Source organism: Ambystoma mexicanum, chromosome 6q, assembly GCF_040938575.1.
Source record: "Ambystoma mexicanum isolate Mex_15411 chromosome 6q, UKY_AmexF1_1, whole genome shotgun sequence".
In the NCBI taxonomy this organism is placed as follows: Eukaryota; Metazoa; Chordata; class Amphibia; order Caudata; family Ambystomatidae; genus Ambystoma; species Ambystoma mexicanum.
The window spans coordinates 272610962-272628051 of NC_090937.1; the positions used below are offsets into that span (position 1 = coordinate 272610962).

The following is a 17090-nucleotide window of genomic DNA, read 5'->3' on the forward strand; positions in this document are numbered from 1 at the left end:
CCCAACCCCCTTTTTCTGATTGTCTAAAGCAGAGGTCTTCAATCAGTGGGGTGTGGCCCCCACAGGAATGTGACAACATTGCATTGTGATTTCCATGTTTTTTACTGTGTACGTCAAAGTACACAAATGTCCCCATTCTAGCTCATTGCAAGATGACCCCCAATGCCCATGAAGGAACAAGTTACTTAACTGTAAATTTTGTTCTCCAGCATGGGTCTGGCATGGATTCACATGCTCATGAATATTCCCCGTCGTCAGGCCGGGAATCCTCGGTAAAGAAAAAATCAGTATCAGTTTCGTTTCTGATCTGTCTTTCTCAGTAGTAACCAATCACTGGTCTCTGGGTCATACTGCCCCCAGCCAATGACTGCCCTCTTTCTGCCTCTGTAGCTTTACAAAATTCAGTGTATCGTTGTTGCGTATGCCGAAACGCCCCGGGGTCCCCACCTGGTCTGGAATAACTGCCTGGTTCTTCCAAGCACCTTCGGTCCCCTTCGTGCTCACAGACGTTTACAGGCTTGGAAGAGGAGTGGCGCCGATGGGCGGAGTCGGGGGAGCTGATGCTCCCAGTGCCGTGCCCCCAACACGCCTCTAAATTTAAAGGGGAAGATTATTTTTCTGTGAAAAGTGTTCCATTTCCCGTCCCTAGCAAGGTACGCCCATACAGTATGGAGGAAAGGGGACTATGGACTAGGAGTACGTTAGTCACTACAGTGAGTAATTTAAGATTTCTTCTGGAGCCTGGGTGTGGGTAGATAAGCTTCCTATTCCATTGATCCCTTTAGAGGCCCACCACCCCTGTCACACCCGATGCTTAAGGCTCACCCTGTGCCCCAGTCTCCTTATCCCCATTCTTCTCTGTGGGACGTGGCTTGCTCCCCTTCTGGGCCCTCCTCCTTTTTTCCCCCACCGTTGACCATTCCCATGGCCCCAATCCAAGTCTGTAATCGCTTGTTTGAGGGGAGCTCCGTTCTGAGTTTCCCTCCAGATCAATTTGCAGCAGCAATCTGCAGCAATCTGCCGCTTGATTCACGCTCCGGTTAACTCTGACGTCTCTCCTGCATTCCGCGAGCCACTGCTTCTGCACGCCTACTTTTGACAACGCTGCCCTGTCGAACTGCCGAGCACCCAGGAATCTTCTGAACTCCTGGCAACTCCACGGCACCTTCCACTCGCACAGTGTGGCTTCCGTTCTCTGCTGTCGAGCTTCTGTGCTTCGCCATACCGGCTTGTGTCTCCAACATTTGCTTGCCTCTCCGGGAGATCCAACGTCTTCCCTTGTGCTGCTGCTCACAATTCGGTTGCCATTTTTAAAGGTCATGCGCACCTGTGCTTATCCCAAACAATTAGTATGTTCAGTGAACTTGAGGCTCTTGTTGTTAAGCATTGATTCTTTCATTCTCCCCATCCCGGTACTTGGGTGGTTATGGAAATCGAAGTCCATTGATGTTATTTGATGCATTATATTTCGAGAGTCTCTTTTAAGGACTTCATATGACAATTCAGTTCTTCTTGAAGGGAAATCCCAACAAAAAAAGTTTTCAAGAAGGTTTTCTTTTTGAAAAAGGTATTCTTGGAGCTTTTAGAAAAGGAATTCTTGGAGTTTTTAGGAAATTATTTTTGGCGCTTTTACTTCTTAGAAGAGAAATGGGAGATTGGTCTGAAAGGTGTTAGGAATAGGTTTCTCTTCTTTCTCTAGAAGGGGGGACAGATACATGGCAATAGGCCATTAGGGTATTGGACTTAGGGGTTTTCCCTATGGGTTAATGGTGGATGCCGGGCCTCATCCAATGGAGCCATGCCATCCTCCTGTAGTTGTCTCCTCCCATGTGATCCTCCCTTATGTAGTCGCCCCCAGGATCAGGTCACGGCTGCCGTCCCCTGGCCACATGGGAGGATGTCACCACCAGGGAACACGCGATTTCTCAATTGGATTCATCACAGTGAACAGCAGGGATTGGATAATATTGTATTGCTGCAACAGGAAAGCCAGGCCCGGAAATATAGGCTTTGGCAAATCCAGCCTTTAGCAACACACCATGGAACTGGTTTTCAGTAGTGGCCAATATGTTTATATTGGATCAGAGAAAGTTTTATAAGATTGGAGAAGTTGCAAGTGTCCTTAAACAGGGGGTGAGCCCTGTCAGGGTCAGAAGGGAGTATCCCCACCGCCCCCCTAACCACGGAAGCTGAATGGAGTACAACCCTCCTGCACAGGTTCCTGAACCTTAATAGACAGGTGACCGGGGATTCCAAGATGGCCGACGGCATGATGTAGCCGCACTGACAGAGCTCCCCATACCCTGAAGGCAAGGAGGTGCCCACCACCCTGCCAGCGGGCTAAAACATGTCGGAAGGGGCATATGCTGTTGCAGTGACTTGCAGCGGGGGAGATCTGCCCTGCTCCGAGGGAATTTGAGGCAGAGAGCACCAGCGGGCCGTGCTAACAGAGCGTGGGGTAGACGTGAAGGATCCGGGGCAGCCTTGGACCGACCCTGAGCGGACTGAGGGAAGTGGCGAGCCGCAGCAAGCAGGACCCCCTAGCCCCACGGGAGGAGTGGAACAGTGGCAGCGGGCCCCTGGCCGACGGGGGGCTTCTATTAGAACTGCCTCTTGTGGGGCGAAGGGACTCGTGGCGGTGGGCCCCGGCCGAGGAGTGAGGAGACCCGGGCAAGCGAGAAAGTACCGGCGGAGCTGGGGAGGTACTGGGCCCCCTGGTGGCAGCGGCCCCTCGGAATCATTGGCGGGTGCGCCGGAGGGCCGTGTAGCAGGTGCTCTGAGCCTGTGCCGTTGGCGGGTGGCTGTCTGCTCGGAGGCGGTCCGCAGGCCGTCTCCTGCGGCAGATCGGAGGGGTCCAGCGACTGCAGACGGCTGCCGAGAAGGACCGGAAGGAACAGGAGAGGAGGATTGCCTGGGTGCTTCTGCCTGCCGGGAGGCTACTTGCCAACCAGGCACAGAAGGAAGGCTGAGGACAGCGGGGGGGGAGGCAAGGGGGACTGCTGTACCTCGACAGGCACGGAGCGGAGGACCCAGCAGAGGATGGTGAGTGCGGGGGCCTAGAGCTCCCTCAGAGGGTGGGAGGCCCCCGCAGACAAAGTCACGACCGGGAGAGAAAGGTCCTGAGGGGGCCGGTGGGCCCAGTTCCAAGTCTGACACATCAAGTGGGAAGACCCCAGGATTGAAGTGGGGAAGGTGGAGACTTCTCTGGGAGGTGCAGTGGAGCGTTGCAGTGGCAGAAGTAGCAGAGACTTGGCTTCTGACAACCCCCGATTCCCCCGGCCCAGGCATTCGTGGGGGCTTGGAGAGCTGCCCAAGGCGACTCCGCCTGAGAGAGGCGCGGGCAGGAGTGGGAAGAGCCGGGTGGCAGGTGCCGGATAAAGGTGGGCCCCGGAGGAAAATCCATCGGAAAGTAGAAGGATTGCGGTGGAGCCAGTGACCCTAACGGAAAGGAGTGGGGCATTCACAACGTGAAGCTTGTGAGGCCGGGAAAGAGTACCATTGGGGGCAGGAGGGAACCATGACTACGAAAACCAAGGGAAAAGGAGGAAGAGCCCCGCACAACTCGAGCGACATGTCTGGCACCCTCCACTCCCTGTGGACCTCGCAAGACACCAGAGAAGGGGCTAAGAATGACCAAGAAGGGGCGATGGACCACAACTCCCCGGAAACTGCAAAGGGGGCAGCTTTGATGTCAAAACAAGACTTCTTGGGTGAGGTGCATAACTTGCAGGCCAACCTCGCCAAAACATTCCAGGACCAATTTCAGCTCATGCGGGCAGATCTGAACGAGGCCTTAGGGGAGATCCGGCAGGAGATGCGACAACTGGGGGAAAGAACTGATCTCCTGGAGAAGGGCCATCAGGATGTGGATAAGGACACAACCGCCAACAGTGAAGCTATCGAAAGATTGGATGTGGCCACCCGGAACCTGGAAGCACAAGTGGAAGACTTGGAAAATAGATCCTGTAGGGTCAATATTAGGGTGAAACTGCTGCCGGAATCAGTAAAGGACAAGGATCTGAAAGAGGTGATACAGGCCATTTTCGCGGAAATCTTGGGAGTAGACTCCCCAGGGAAGATTGAGCTGGACCGTGTCCATAGGGCAGGAAGAGCACCCAAGGGAGTAGCACCAAGACCAAGGGATGTGTTGGCCGCCTTCGTTAGGTACGCTCAGAAGGAAGCTGTCCTTCGGATGGCACGGCAGAGGGAATCGATATCATACCAAGACCAACAAATAACTCTCTATCAGGACTTGCCAAGCAGTACATTAGTAAAGAGGAAATTGATGGGTCCCATCCTGAAGGTTCTCAGCGAAAAAGGCATCAGATACAATTTGACCTTTCCATTCGACCTGGTGTTTGAATGGGAGGGAGCTCCAAAAAGCATTACAACAGTACAGAAAGGAGTTGATCTGCTGCAAATTGATCTGGAGGGAAACCCAGAACGGAGCTCCCCTCAAACAAGCGATTACAGACTTAGATTGGGGCCGTGGGAATGGTCAACGGTGGGGGAAAAAAGGAGGAGGGCCCAGAAGGGGAGCAAGCCACGTCCCACAGAGAAGAATGGGGATAAGGAGACTGGGGCACAGGGTGAGCCTTAAGCATCGGGTGTGACAGGGGTGGTGGGCCTCTAAAGGGATCAATGGAATAGGAAGCTTATCTACCCACACCCTGGCTCCAGAAGAAATCTTAAATTACTCACTGTAGTGACTAACGTACTCCTAGTCCATAGTCCCCTTTCCTCCATACTGTATGGGCGTACCTTGCTAGGGACGGGAAATGGAACACTTTTCAAAGAAAAATAATCTTCCCCTTTAAATTTAGAGGCGTGTTGGGGGCACGGCACTGGGAGCATCAGCTCCCCCGACGCCACTCCTCTTCCAAGCCTGTAAACGCCTGTGAGCACGAAGGGGACCGAAGATGCTTGGAAGAACCAGGCAGTCAGTCCAGACCAGGTGGGGACCTCAGGGCGTTTCGGCATACGCAACAACGATACACTGAATTTTGTAAAGCTACAGAGGCAGAAAGAAACAGAACTGTGTTTGAAAGTGAAAAGGGCAGAACGCCAATGCAAACCCCAATAACATATGAGCATATGGATTGAGCAGATGGATTGCAGATGTGGGGAAAAATCTTAAACAGATATACCAAGCCAAAGAGGGTATATGTAATTGTGAAAGTAAAGAGACATTGTGAAGCACAAGAGAATTCCTGACAAGAATATACCAGGCAGGTGAAATTACGAGAAAGAAGTCCTGGCAAGAGAAGCACATCAGGCAATTGAAGGCAAAAGTGAAGTCCTGGCAAGGATATAACAGGCATGTGAAACTACACAAGAGAACCTGGCAGGAGAGCATACCAGGCATGTGGAAGCATAAAGAGAAGTCCTGGCTGGAGAGTGTACCAGGCATTTGGAAGAATAAGAAAAGTCCTGCGCCACCTTAAAGACTGTGACCTGAGAGCAAACTGGAGTTCATTTGTTAATATAGTGTAGAGGGGCTGCTCTCACAGATCATTAAAATCCTCAAGTCTCAATTCGGGTTTTCACAGGTCCTATAACAGCTGATTAGTCATGAGACTATAATTAACAAGTTTTTGTAAATTGTGTGCATATACTTAAGGATTCGACATGGCTGCAGAGTGATGCAAAGGGTATGATTACTGCTATGTAACTGACTTACCTGCCAAATCGTCAATGTTTGCTGGTGAGACAGAAGACACTACCAACATAGCTAACTGGGATGAAATATCACAACTTAAAAAAAGACATAAGAACAAAGCTACACAGCTCAATTATGCTAGAAAACCTTTGAAATGGCACCCTCCCACAAGGACTAGTAGTTATGAATGGGCCAAGGCTCTTTCTGGACTATAAAAACGTCACAGTCCAGTGGAGCTACATTGCAAACAAGTGTGAAAGGGACTGGGTAATTTTAATAATTGACACGGCAAGAGAAATTACAGATACATTGCGTAGACCTTCAAACCTTAGAAGAAGAGATACAAAAAATAGTCTCTCTCGAGTTATAAAAAATAAGACTATGAATTATTGTCCGAAATTAATGAATTCGGAGACACCACAACGAGAGAAATAATAGGGAGGATGAAAAAAGACCTACAGAACTTTAGCCACGAGAAAGCTTTTCGCTATAGCCAAGAGAACTATAACCCTATAGAACAGTATGAAGAAGCCAGAGAAATTATCAAGGATGACAAAAGAAAAAAGTGAGGTTCAGAGAACCTCCTTCAACTCAAGCGAGGGTAGCAGAAATTGTGAGGCTGGGCCAAGTACTAGAGGCTACAAACAGATACCCCCGGGAAGAAACAACTTCTGCAGTAGAAGAGGCGGGAGCAGACAGGGAAGAGCTAGACGAGGTAACGGCGACCATTTTCTTTTTTTTTTTTTTTTTAGAGAGGGACAATCAAGATTGGGATGAGGAACTGAGGATAACCCGCAGTATGAGAGCCTTATGGTAAGCTTATCTACCCACACACTGGCTCCAGAAGAAATCTTAAATTACTCACTGTAGTGACTAACGTACTCCTAGTCCATAGTCCCCTTTCCTCCATACTGTATGGGCGTACCTTGCTAGGGACGGGAAATGGAACACTTTTCACAGAAAAATAATCTTCCCCTTTAAATTTAGAGGCGTGTTGGGGGCGCGGCACCGGGAGCATCAGCTCCCCCGACTCCGCCCATCGGCGCCACTCCTCAGTCTCCTTTGAGGCGTCGAAAATATTAAGATTGCCAAATGATACAGGTTTTATTAAGGGGGAGGATGGTGGAACGTATGAAGAAAAGGGGACTATGGACTAGGAGTGCGTTAATCACTACGGTGAGTAACTTTACTCCTACGTCCCGTCCCCTTTCCTTCATACTGTATGGGCGATTACAACTTAATGCAGCCCCAGGAAGAAGTGTCGCCCTCTTAAGAAAACAAGTTTTTCAAAACTGCCTGGCCAAATGCCACACCCGACTTGGCGCTGGCATCCAAGCAGTAGTGCTTGCAAAAGGCAGAGGGGGTAGCCCACGTAGCCATCTTGCTGATAGTCTGCCATGGGAGGTGTCTTTGGAAGGCTACCGCTGTGGCCTTGGATCTGATGGCATGGGCATGCATGTTTTCTGGCAAAGGCTTGCGCTGCCCCTCGTATGCCTCCTTGATAGCCATAACCATCCAACTTGCTATGGTGGCCTTGGATGCTTGACAGTCTGGTTTTGATCCTCCAAACATGAACAAGGCGTCTGATTTATGAAAGCTCTTCATCCTGTCCAGATAGAATCTTAGAGCACGCCTGACATCAAGGCAGTGCAATACCTTCTGAGCCTCATGCTTTGGGTCTGCAAAGAGGTTTGGGAGTACTATCTCCTTGTTTAGGTGAAAAGAGGAGACAAGGAACAAGTTACTTACCTGTAACTGTTGTTCTCCAGCATGGGTCTGGCATGGATTCACATGCTCATGAATATTCCCTGTCGTCAGGCTGGGAATCCTCGGTAAAGAAAAAACCAGTATCAGTTTCGTTTCTGATCTGTCTTTCGTAGTAATAACCAATCACTGGTCTCTGCGTCATACTGACCACAGCCAATGACTGCCCTCTACCTAAGCACCGCCTCTGGCAGCCATCTTCAGATTTGGAAGCACGTGAAGTGGCAGTATGACCAAGTGAAGAGCCGCAGAGGGGTAGGCGGGAGGGTTCGCATGTGAATCCATGCCAGACCCATGCTGGAGAACAACAGTTACAGGTAAGTAACTTGTTCCTTCTCCAGCATGGGGTCTGGCATGGATTCACATGCTCATGAATAAAGAATACATAGCAGTACACACATGCACAACCACGGGAGGTGGCAAAGGCTCAACATTAAGCATTACATCAAACTCAACATTAAGCATCTTACCTCCTCACCAGGCTCACCTCAGGCGAACAGGTTGCGCAGCACTGCTTGGCCGACCCTGGACTCCTCCCTGGAATCCCGATCGACGCAGTAGAATTTCGTGAAGGTGTGCGTCGACCTCCACGTAGCAGCCCTGCATATGTCCAGCAGGGGCACACCAGAAAGGAACGCCGTGGTAGCTGCGATCGCTCTGGTGGAATGGGCTCTCGGACGGCCAGGCAGCGGTCGGTTTGCCAACCGATGACAGTACATGATACAGCCGGAGAGCCATCTGGAAATGGAAGCCTTCGAGAGAGCCTTCCCCTGATTGACAGGTCCAAAGTTCACAAAGAGTTGTGACGTCTTCCGAAAACACTTCGTGCGGTCCACGTAGAACTTCAGCGCTCTAGCCACATCCAGCGAGTGCAAAGTCCTCTCAGCCGGCGACGAAGGCGACGGGAAGAACACAGGCAACACCAAGGGTTCGTTGAGATGGAAGTCCGACGGTACCTTGGGCATGAAGGAGGGGTGCGTCCTGAGCACTACCCTCGTGTCATGAAAAGTCAAGTACGGGGCCTTGCAGGAAAGGGCCTGGATCTCTCCCACCCGTCGTGCGGAGGTGATGGCCACAAGAAACGCTGTTTTCCACGACAGAAACTTCAACGGGGCCGAGTGCAGAGGCTCGAACGGAGGTCCCATGAGCTTGGTCAGCACCACGTTGAGCTCCCACGCCGGGGCCGGCGCCTTCACCGGCGGGAACGATCTGAACAGTCCCTTCATGAACTCTTTCACCAGACGATGAGACCACAGGGACGACCGGCCCGTGGTTCTGGTGTATCGGGAGATCGCAGCAAGATGAATCTTGATGGACGCGTGTGCCAGTCCAGCTTTGGCCAGGGTCAGCAGGTACGGCAGTACCTGGGGAGCCGTAATCCGTAGAGGGTTAATCTTCTGTGCGTGGCACCAGACAGAGAACCTCTTCCATTTGTGTCTGTAGCATTTAAGAGTCGAGGACGCCCTGGCCTTTGCAAGAACCTCTCTGCAGTCGGCTGGTATGTCGTAATCTCCAAACTCTAGCGCTGCAGGAGCCAGGCCTGCAAGTTCAGCGATTTCGGGTCGTGGTGGAGGATGGCGCCTCCTTCCCTGGAGAGTAGATCCGCGTCCACCGGCAGCTTGATTGGCGGGGACGCTGACAAGTCCAGAAGGTCCGGGAACCATATCTGCCTCGGCCACGCAGGTGCGACGAGGATCATCCTGCACCGTGACCTCTTGAGCTGGTTGACGAGCCGGATTAGCAGTGGCAAAGGAGGGAACGCGTAGAGGAACAGGCCCTCCCAGGGGAACGAGAAAGCATCGCCCATGCTCCTCGCCTGGGGAAACCTGCTGGCGAACCTCCGGCACTTGGAGTCCGTCGCCGTCGCAAACAGGTCGATCTGGGGTGTGCGCCACCGTCGGAAGAGGCGATCCACTAGACCCTGCCGTAGTTCCCACTCGTGGCACGAGCGCAGCTCCCTGCTGAGTGAGTCGGCGATGGTGTTTTTTATCCCTGCCAGATGAAACGGCACCAGAAACATCCTTTGGGCGACTGCCCAATGCCACAGGTCCTGCGCCTCCTTGGACAGTGCTGGGGACCTGGTTCCGCCCTGTTTCCTGATGTAAAACATGGTGGTGGTGTTGTCGGTGAAGATCCTCACCACCTTGCCCTTGAGGGATGGAAGGAAGGACCTGTGGGCCCAGAACACTGCACGGAGCTCCAGGATGTTGATATGAAGGGACTTCTCCGTCGGGAGCCAAAGGCCTCTCGCGTGCAGATTTTCGGTGTGCGCTCCCCACCCTTCCAGGGAGGCATCCGTGGTCACTGTCTCCTGGTGGTCTGGGGTCTGGAAGTCCATGCCCGCCGTCAGATGCGCGCGGGTGCCCCACCACCGGACCGCTCGGCGGAAACTCTCGTCGAGTGTGATCCTCTCCTCGAAGCCGCCCGTCGTTTGGATCCAGCGCGAGTCCAGAAACTCCTGCAACGGGCGCATCCGGAGCCTGCACATGGGAATGAGGTAGATGCAAGAAGACATCATTCCGAGGAGGGACTTGATGGACCTCACCTTGGCCGCGTCGGAAACCAACATCCGCTGTACCTTGCCCAGGATGGACCTGGTCCTTTCCTCCGACGGGGAGGCCAGAAGGGACACTGTGTCGAGCTTCGCTCCCGGAAACAGTGCATTTTGCGCGGGTACCAGGTGGGACTTGGCGTAGTTCACGGAGAATCCCAGGTCCGTGAGAAGTTGGACGGTCCTTGCCGTGTGCTCCACGGCGAGCTCCCTCGTCTTGGCTCGGATGAGCCAGTCGTCCAGGTAGGGGTAGACGTGGATCCCCTCGCGGCGCAGCTGCGCCGCCACCGGTGCAAGGCACTTGGTGAATACCCTGGGTGCCGACCGTAGTCCGAAGGGGAGGGCTTTGAACTGGAAGTGACGCCCTTGGACCACAAACCTGAGGAATTTTCGGTGCCCCTTTAGGATGGGAATGTGGAAGTAGGCATCCTCCAAATCCAACGACGACAGGAAGTCTCCTTCCTCCAGCTGCCGCAGGACGTGCTGGAGGGTGACCATCCGAAACTTCTGCGCCTTGATGAACTTGTTCAGACGTCGCAGGTCTAGGATGGGGCGCCATCCTCCCGTCTTCTTCTTCACGAGGAAGTATCTCGAGTAAACTCCGGAGCCCCGAAGCCTCTTTGGGACTAGTTCGATGACGCCCTTCCTGAGCATCGCCTTTACCTCCAGGAGAAGCTGAGGGACGTGAAGCTCTTTCCTGGCCACGGGGGGGACGCGCGGGCACCTTCTTTGAAACTCGAGCGCGTGGCCCCGGGCTAAGGCGTCCAGCACCCAACGGTCGGTGGAGATGGACTCCCACACGCTGACGAAGCTCGCCAGCCGGCCTCCCACCGGGGTGCTTCGGTGGGGGCCCGACCCCACGGCCGGTTCAATCCTGTTTCGACGAGGCTTTGCCGCCTTGACCTCCTTGGCGACGACGGCGGGGTCCGCCAGACTTGCCTCGTCCTCTGTAGGCCTCCTGCGACGACGAGCGGGCCGCTTGACGGTAGGTGGAGAAACCGCCGCCGGAACCTTTGGAGGCGCCCTTGCCTCCGCTGCTCCGAAAGGGCGTCCGTCGTTGCTGCAGAACCCCAAGGGCCTGGGCCGTCTCAGTGTCCGTTTTAATGGCCTGAAGGGAATCGTCCACTGTTTTCCCAAACAGGTTGTTCCCATCGAACGGCATGTCCAGGACTCTGGTCTGTACGTCTTGACGGAAGTCCGTAGCCTTAAGCCATCCACGCCGCCTAAGGAACACGCCGTTGCCCAACTGGCGAAACCCAGTGTCGGCGATGTCCGTCGCAATAGTGATGGCGTAGTCCGACGCCACCTCGCCTTCCTGTAGGATCTCCAGGGCATCCACCCTCTTGTCGTCCGGTAGGAAGTCCAGCAGGGGAGCCAGTTTGTACCATAGCTCCCTGTCGTAGCGGGCCACGATAGCCAAGGCGTTGGCCGCTTTAATCGTCGTCGCTGCAGACGAGATGACCCTGCGTCCCATAGCGTCCAATTTCTTTCCCTCGCCGTCCGGTGGGGAAGTCGATGTGGAGGCCGCACCCCCCCCCGCTTTCTTCCTGGCCGCCGCGGAGACGACGGAGTCCGGGGTAGGCTGCGCCCGGAGGCACAGGGGGGCCGCGTCCGGGACCCGGTACTTCTTCTCGTACCGGTCTCTTCTAGCCGGCGTCGTGGAAGGGTTCTTGAGGAGGGCGAGGCCCTCATCCCAAATGTCGTCCAGTAGAGGCACCGCGAGGACCGTCTTCCTCTTGGCCTCGCGCCGTTGATAAAGGAATCCTTCCTTTTTCTTCTCCTCAGGGCAGAGTTGGAAAAGCTCGGATGCCCTGGCGATCATGGAGTGGAACGATCCAATCTCGTCGGGCGGAGAAACCCTGGTGGGAGGTGACGACGGTAGATCCTCGTCGTATACCTCGTCGTCCGTACCCGTCGCTGCCGTGTCAGTCCCCGCATCATCCCCTCGGGTGGACGGGGAGGAGGGCTGGACGGGGCGCGACGGCTGAAAAGGAGGTAGAGGGTGAATCCTTCTTTTCTTGGGCGGGGGAGCACCAGAAGGTCCCGGTTCAGGATCCCCCGACGGGAGAGGTTCCTCCGTCGGCAACGGTAGTCTCGTCCTTATCTCTGAACATAAGGACTGTATAGCCAACAAAATGGCCGCCGAGTTGTCTTGCGGCACTGGCAGAGGGGAATCCGACGGGCGATCAGGAGCCCCGTCGGCACCCTCGACGATGTCGTCGTCACCTGCGTCGGGATCCATCCCGACGGGCCGGTCTTCTTCCACGCCAAGGCCGTGGCTTAAGACCTCAATCAGCTCTTCCTCTGAGGTTGAGGCCGAATCTACGACGACGCCCTGCCCCCCCTTTTTCTTCCCCGCCGGGGGTTTCACGGGGGTCCTATCGATGGGTACAAAAGAGGACTGTGGTGTAGCCTCCACAGGCTGAGCCAGGGCCGCCGCGACAGTATCGATAGAGGGCTTGGCCGGATGGATTAAGGCCTTCACCACCTTAGGTGCGCTCACCGCCTTATCCTTGAGGGGGGGGGACACTGCCTCGCTCCCCCTCCGATGGGGCCTTCGAACTCGACCGGGGCCTCTCCAGGAGCTTCGCCGGGTGCTCGCCCTTCCTCTTACCCGACCCAGAGCGTTGGCTAGTGGCTGAAGGTGCCGGGGAGGGTGCGCCCTGCCTGGCGCCCGTAGAGCCCGACCGTTCGGCGCTCCCGGTGCCAGGCCTTGTGTTGGACCCCCGTCGCCGGGGCGTCCTCAAAGGTCTTAGAAGACCGCTCCGATTTCTTCCTCTTCTTCTCGCCTGACGGGCTCTTCCCTTCCAGCCAGTTGGCGAGACGTTGATGGCGGTCCTTCATGGTCCGCTCCGACATATTGCCGCAAAACGCACAGTCCTTCTCCACGTGCGTCTTGTCCTCATGTAAGCAGTAGAGACAAAAGGTGTGTTCGTCCTCCTTAAAGACGTTCTGCAGCTGGCATCCAGGGCAGATCCTGAACAGCTTTCCGGGCGTCGAGCTTCCCTTCTCCTGGGCCATGTCCGGGCCTGAGAAACTTCTGGAGTCCTCCAAAAGCGTAGCTCGACGAGATCTTCACCCTTGAGGGGCGCAGACGAATCCGACACGGGTCCCCGTTGATCGGATGGAGAGTCGGTGGAGCTTGAGGCTCTTTTGACCGAAAAAACGAAGTTTTTTTGAGAAAAATTGTGAAAAAAATAGCACTAACGCTCGAGAGCAATAGCACGAGGATCCCAACACATGAACGTGCGGTAAAAATCTGAAGATGGCTGCCAGAGGCGGTGCTTAGGTAGAGGGCAGTCATTGGCTGTGGTCAGTATGACGCAGAGACCAGTGATTGGTTATTACTACGAAAGACAGATCAGAAACGAAACTGATACTGGTTTTTTCTTTACCGAGGATTCCCAGCCTGACGACGGGGAATATTCATGAGCATGTGAATCCATGCCAGACCCCATGCTGGAGAACTTTAGAAAGAAAGGCGGGGCGCGTTCTAAGCACCACCTTGTCACAGTGAAATGTTGTGTAGGGCTCTGAAGCCACCAGGGCCTGAATCTCGCTGATACAGCATGCTGATGTAAGGCCCACCAGCAGGGCCGTCTTAATGGTAACAAGCTTGATGTCCACGGATGCCATGGCCTCAAATGGTTTGTGCGCCAGGGCGCCGAGCACCATATTAAGGTCCCAGAATGGGTGTGGACGTTTGACAGGCAGATATAGCCTGGTTAGAGCACCAGGTGTCGCTTAACCACTGGATTGGAGGATGAAAAGATATCGTCACCAGAGCACTTGTAGGCCCCATATGGCCGCCAGATACGTATGGCATGTGTCTACCTGCACACCTGAATGAGCCAGATGCGCTGAGAAAGATAGAACATCGTCCAGTAACCATGTTAATGGATCAATCTTCTTTGCTTGTGCCCAGTGATGAAACCTAGTACACTTGCTTCTGTACTGACTCCTGGTGGAGTCACTTCTAGCCCCCTGTATGACAGCCATGTTATCCTGGGACAGATGCAAATGCTTCAGGGCAACCTGTTCAGGAACCAAGCTGTGAGGGCTAACGTCTGCTGAGCAGGGTGAACCACTGTGCCCCCCTGTTGGGATAGTAAGTGGGCTGGACCCACTGGGAGGTGTACTGAGGTCTAATCTGACAGAAGGAGGAGTTCTGAGAACCAGGGTCTTGCAGGCCATCATTGCGCTATCAGGATGACCTGAAAGGCTCTGAGACTCCCTGACCCTGCAGATGACCTTGTGAACCCAGGGAGTTGGGAGGGGGGAGGGAGGCATACGCGCTCATGTTGTTCCATGGGATCTGCAATGAGTCGCCCAACAAGCCCCTGCCCCAACCACGAGACGAACTGGGGGCAACTCCTGTTGGCACTGGTGAAGATCCCTTGGAGGACTTTTGTTCAACTGCCACTCGTAATTGTCCATCCCCAGCCTGCTGAGCCTGTCCGACGCCAGGTTGGAATCCCCAGGAAGGTGGACCGTTGATAGGTGAATGTTGTTTGACAGTGCCCACTCCAAAATGTCTATTGAAAGCCTGCAGAGAGGTGGAGACCTGGTACTGCCCTGCTTGGTGATGTAATTCATGCAGGTGGAGCTGTCTGGATGCAGACCGATTTGCTGCTGATCATGGAGGAGAAAGGCCTTGAGAGCAAGCCAGATGGCCATCATCTCAAGCCAGTTGATGTGTTCCAGCTACCCCTGATGAGACCAGATTCCATGGACACTGTGGTTGTCCAGGGTAGACCCCATCCTTCTAGGGACGAGTATGTGGTGATGGTGATCTGAGGTAAAGGCTGCCGGAATTACCTATCTACCAGCAGGTTGGTGTCTGTACCCCCATCAGACTAGGTCCTGGTGGAGATGCTCTGGTATGCTGGCTGGCTCTGCCTGAGAACCCTTCTATTGATTCCAGGAAGCTTCAGCCTCCTCATCTTGAGTCTTGTATGCGGTACAGCGAGGAGACATGCTGCCAATATTCCCTGCAGGTGCTGCTACCACCAGGCTGAGGTTACTGCTCTGCTGAGGAAATGCTGTGTTGCCCTTTTAATTGCTGCAATCATGTTCGTTGAGGGTAAGATCCTCTCGGTCCTTGTATCCCATATCAGACCCAGAAATGTCAGAGTCGGAGTGGGCAGTAGTTTTGACTTTTTGAGATTGATAGAAAATCCTGGATCGTATAGGGTATGCACGAGAGCAGTAACCGTGTGAAGTATTGCCTCTGGGGATGCTCCCCTGACTAGACAGTTGTTGAGGTATGGATAAATGTGGCAGCCTTGTGCCCTGAGTAGAGCTGCCACTGCGTTCATTAGCCTTGTAAAGACCCTCGGGCTGAGTTGAGTCCAAAGGGTAGAACTCTGTATTGAAAGTGAAAACTCATGATCCTGAACCACAGGAAGGACCGATGGGGTTCCCAAATCGGGACGTGCAGTGAGCATCATTCAGATCCAGGGAGCACATCCAGTCTCCTCCACACAAAGTCTCTGCAATGAAGGCTGGAGTAACCGTCTTGAACTTTTGGAGAGGAAGGAAAAGGTTCAAGGAATAAAAGTCCAACACAACTCTCAGGCCAGCCTGGTTCTTTTAGTGTATGGCCAATATTCAGGAATAGAAGCCCCTGCCTCGCTGAGAAGTGGGGACTTCCTCCACCGCCTGGCTCGCTACAAGCGAGCAGATTTCCGCCAATAGAGTTGCTGTCCCAATCTGCGGGAGCAGAGAGGAGAAAGGAGGAAACTGAGGAATCGGTAGCCGGAAGCTCGTGGAAACTACTGAGAGGATCCATGGTTCGACGAACCTCATCCACCAGGACTGTACGTGAAGGGAAAGCATGTCCCCCACCCGAGACTTGTGGATCCGGATGGGCCCGTCACAACTTCTTTCCCTCTGAGGCTGGTGGTGGGGAGGGCGACTGGAAAAAACCCTTATTAGCCGGCACGACTTGTGCTACTTGCGCCTGTGTTGGCTCGGGGACTTGTTGGGTTGCCTCGAGCATCTCTCTCCTCGTAGCCCCTAAAGCCTCCAAAGACCTGATCCTTGTGTGAGCGCTGGTGAGCCTGTCTGTAGGTCTTGGGCGTGGATTTTTGTTAAAATAGAAAATGATTTAGCTGCTTGGGAGCTATTCTTTTTCTTGTCTAGTTCCTCGTCTGTTGTCGAGTGGAACAAGTCTCCCGCCTCAAAAGGCAGGTCGAGGATGCGCTCCTGCACATATGGATTTTAATTTGTTGGCCTGAGCCAAGACGTCAATCTCATGTCGGTGGCAATGCATATGGCTCTGCCTGAGGTGTCAATGTGGGCCACCGTAGATTCCATTACATCTTGAGCCACAATCTTGGCTTCTGCCAAGCCTGCCTTGAACCGTCTCTGGCAGAGGGCAGGGAGCTCTGGAAGGAAGTCTGCGTTCTCCAGCCACAACTTCTGATTAACAGCCGCCAACATGGCGTCAGCGTTGGCCTGAGGCAGGTGGAGCGAGGCATTTGAGTAGATTTTTTTACCAAACGCCTCCAACAGCTTTTCCTCCTTGCCCAGGAGTGCCAAAGTTGATGCAGCTGAAGAAGACGACGGTTTGGAGTATAGCAATGCTGCAGCTATAACAGGAATGTGGATGGGGGTGCACCAACATTAAGAGGGAATCCCCCCTCCATCTGCCTGTATTTGGAGTCCAGGTGCTTGTTGGTGGGCTGGGTGGAGTGTGGCTTGACCCAGCCCTTTTTGGCCAGGGATTCCACATCCTTCTGGAGAGGGATGCCGGTTCTTGTGGCAGGACGAAGTGTAAGTACTTCAGGCAGGACCCCTGCCTCGGGTTGCTGCGCCTGCGGTTGAGGGCTGCCTAGATACTCAGCCAGACCTGCCAGCCTCTCGTGGAATGCTGTAGCAGTCGATGATGTGTCAAGATCTTCCTCCTTGTCCGTGTCCGCCCTTGTGTCCTGCAAATCTGGTTGTGCAGGAGGATCGCTGTGCGCGGGCAGCTGTGACGTGCTGACTGGCAGTGCTGAGGGCTGAGCTGTCGCAATTGGCGTGGGAGCCAGGGGCTGAGCTGGACCCCAGGGCTGTACCCGAGGGAGCATGTCCCTGATTACATCCCTGAGGATGGTACCCATCTGTGGTGAT

At 54.1% G+C, this 17090-nt stretch overlaps 1 protein-coding gene across 7 annotated transcripts in view; it reads right to left on the reverse strand.

The window, feature by feature from the left end:
- The window catches only part of FAM13A (family with sequence similarity 13 member A), a 2868510-nt gene that overhangs the window by 449135 nt on the left and 2402285 nt on the right, over window positions 1-17090 (reverse strand). The gene's annotated exons all lie outside the window — the stretch shown is intronic.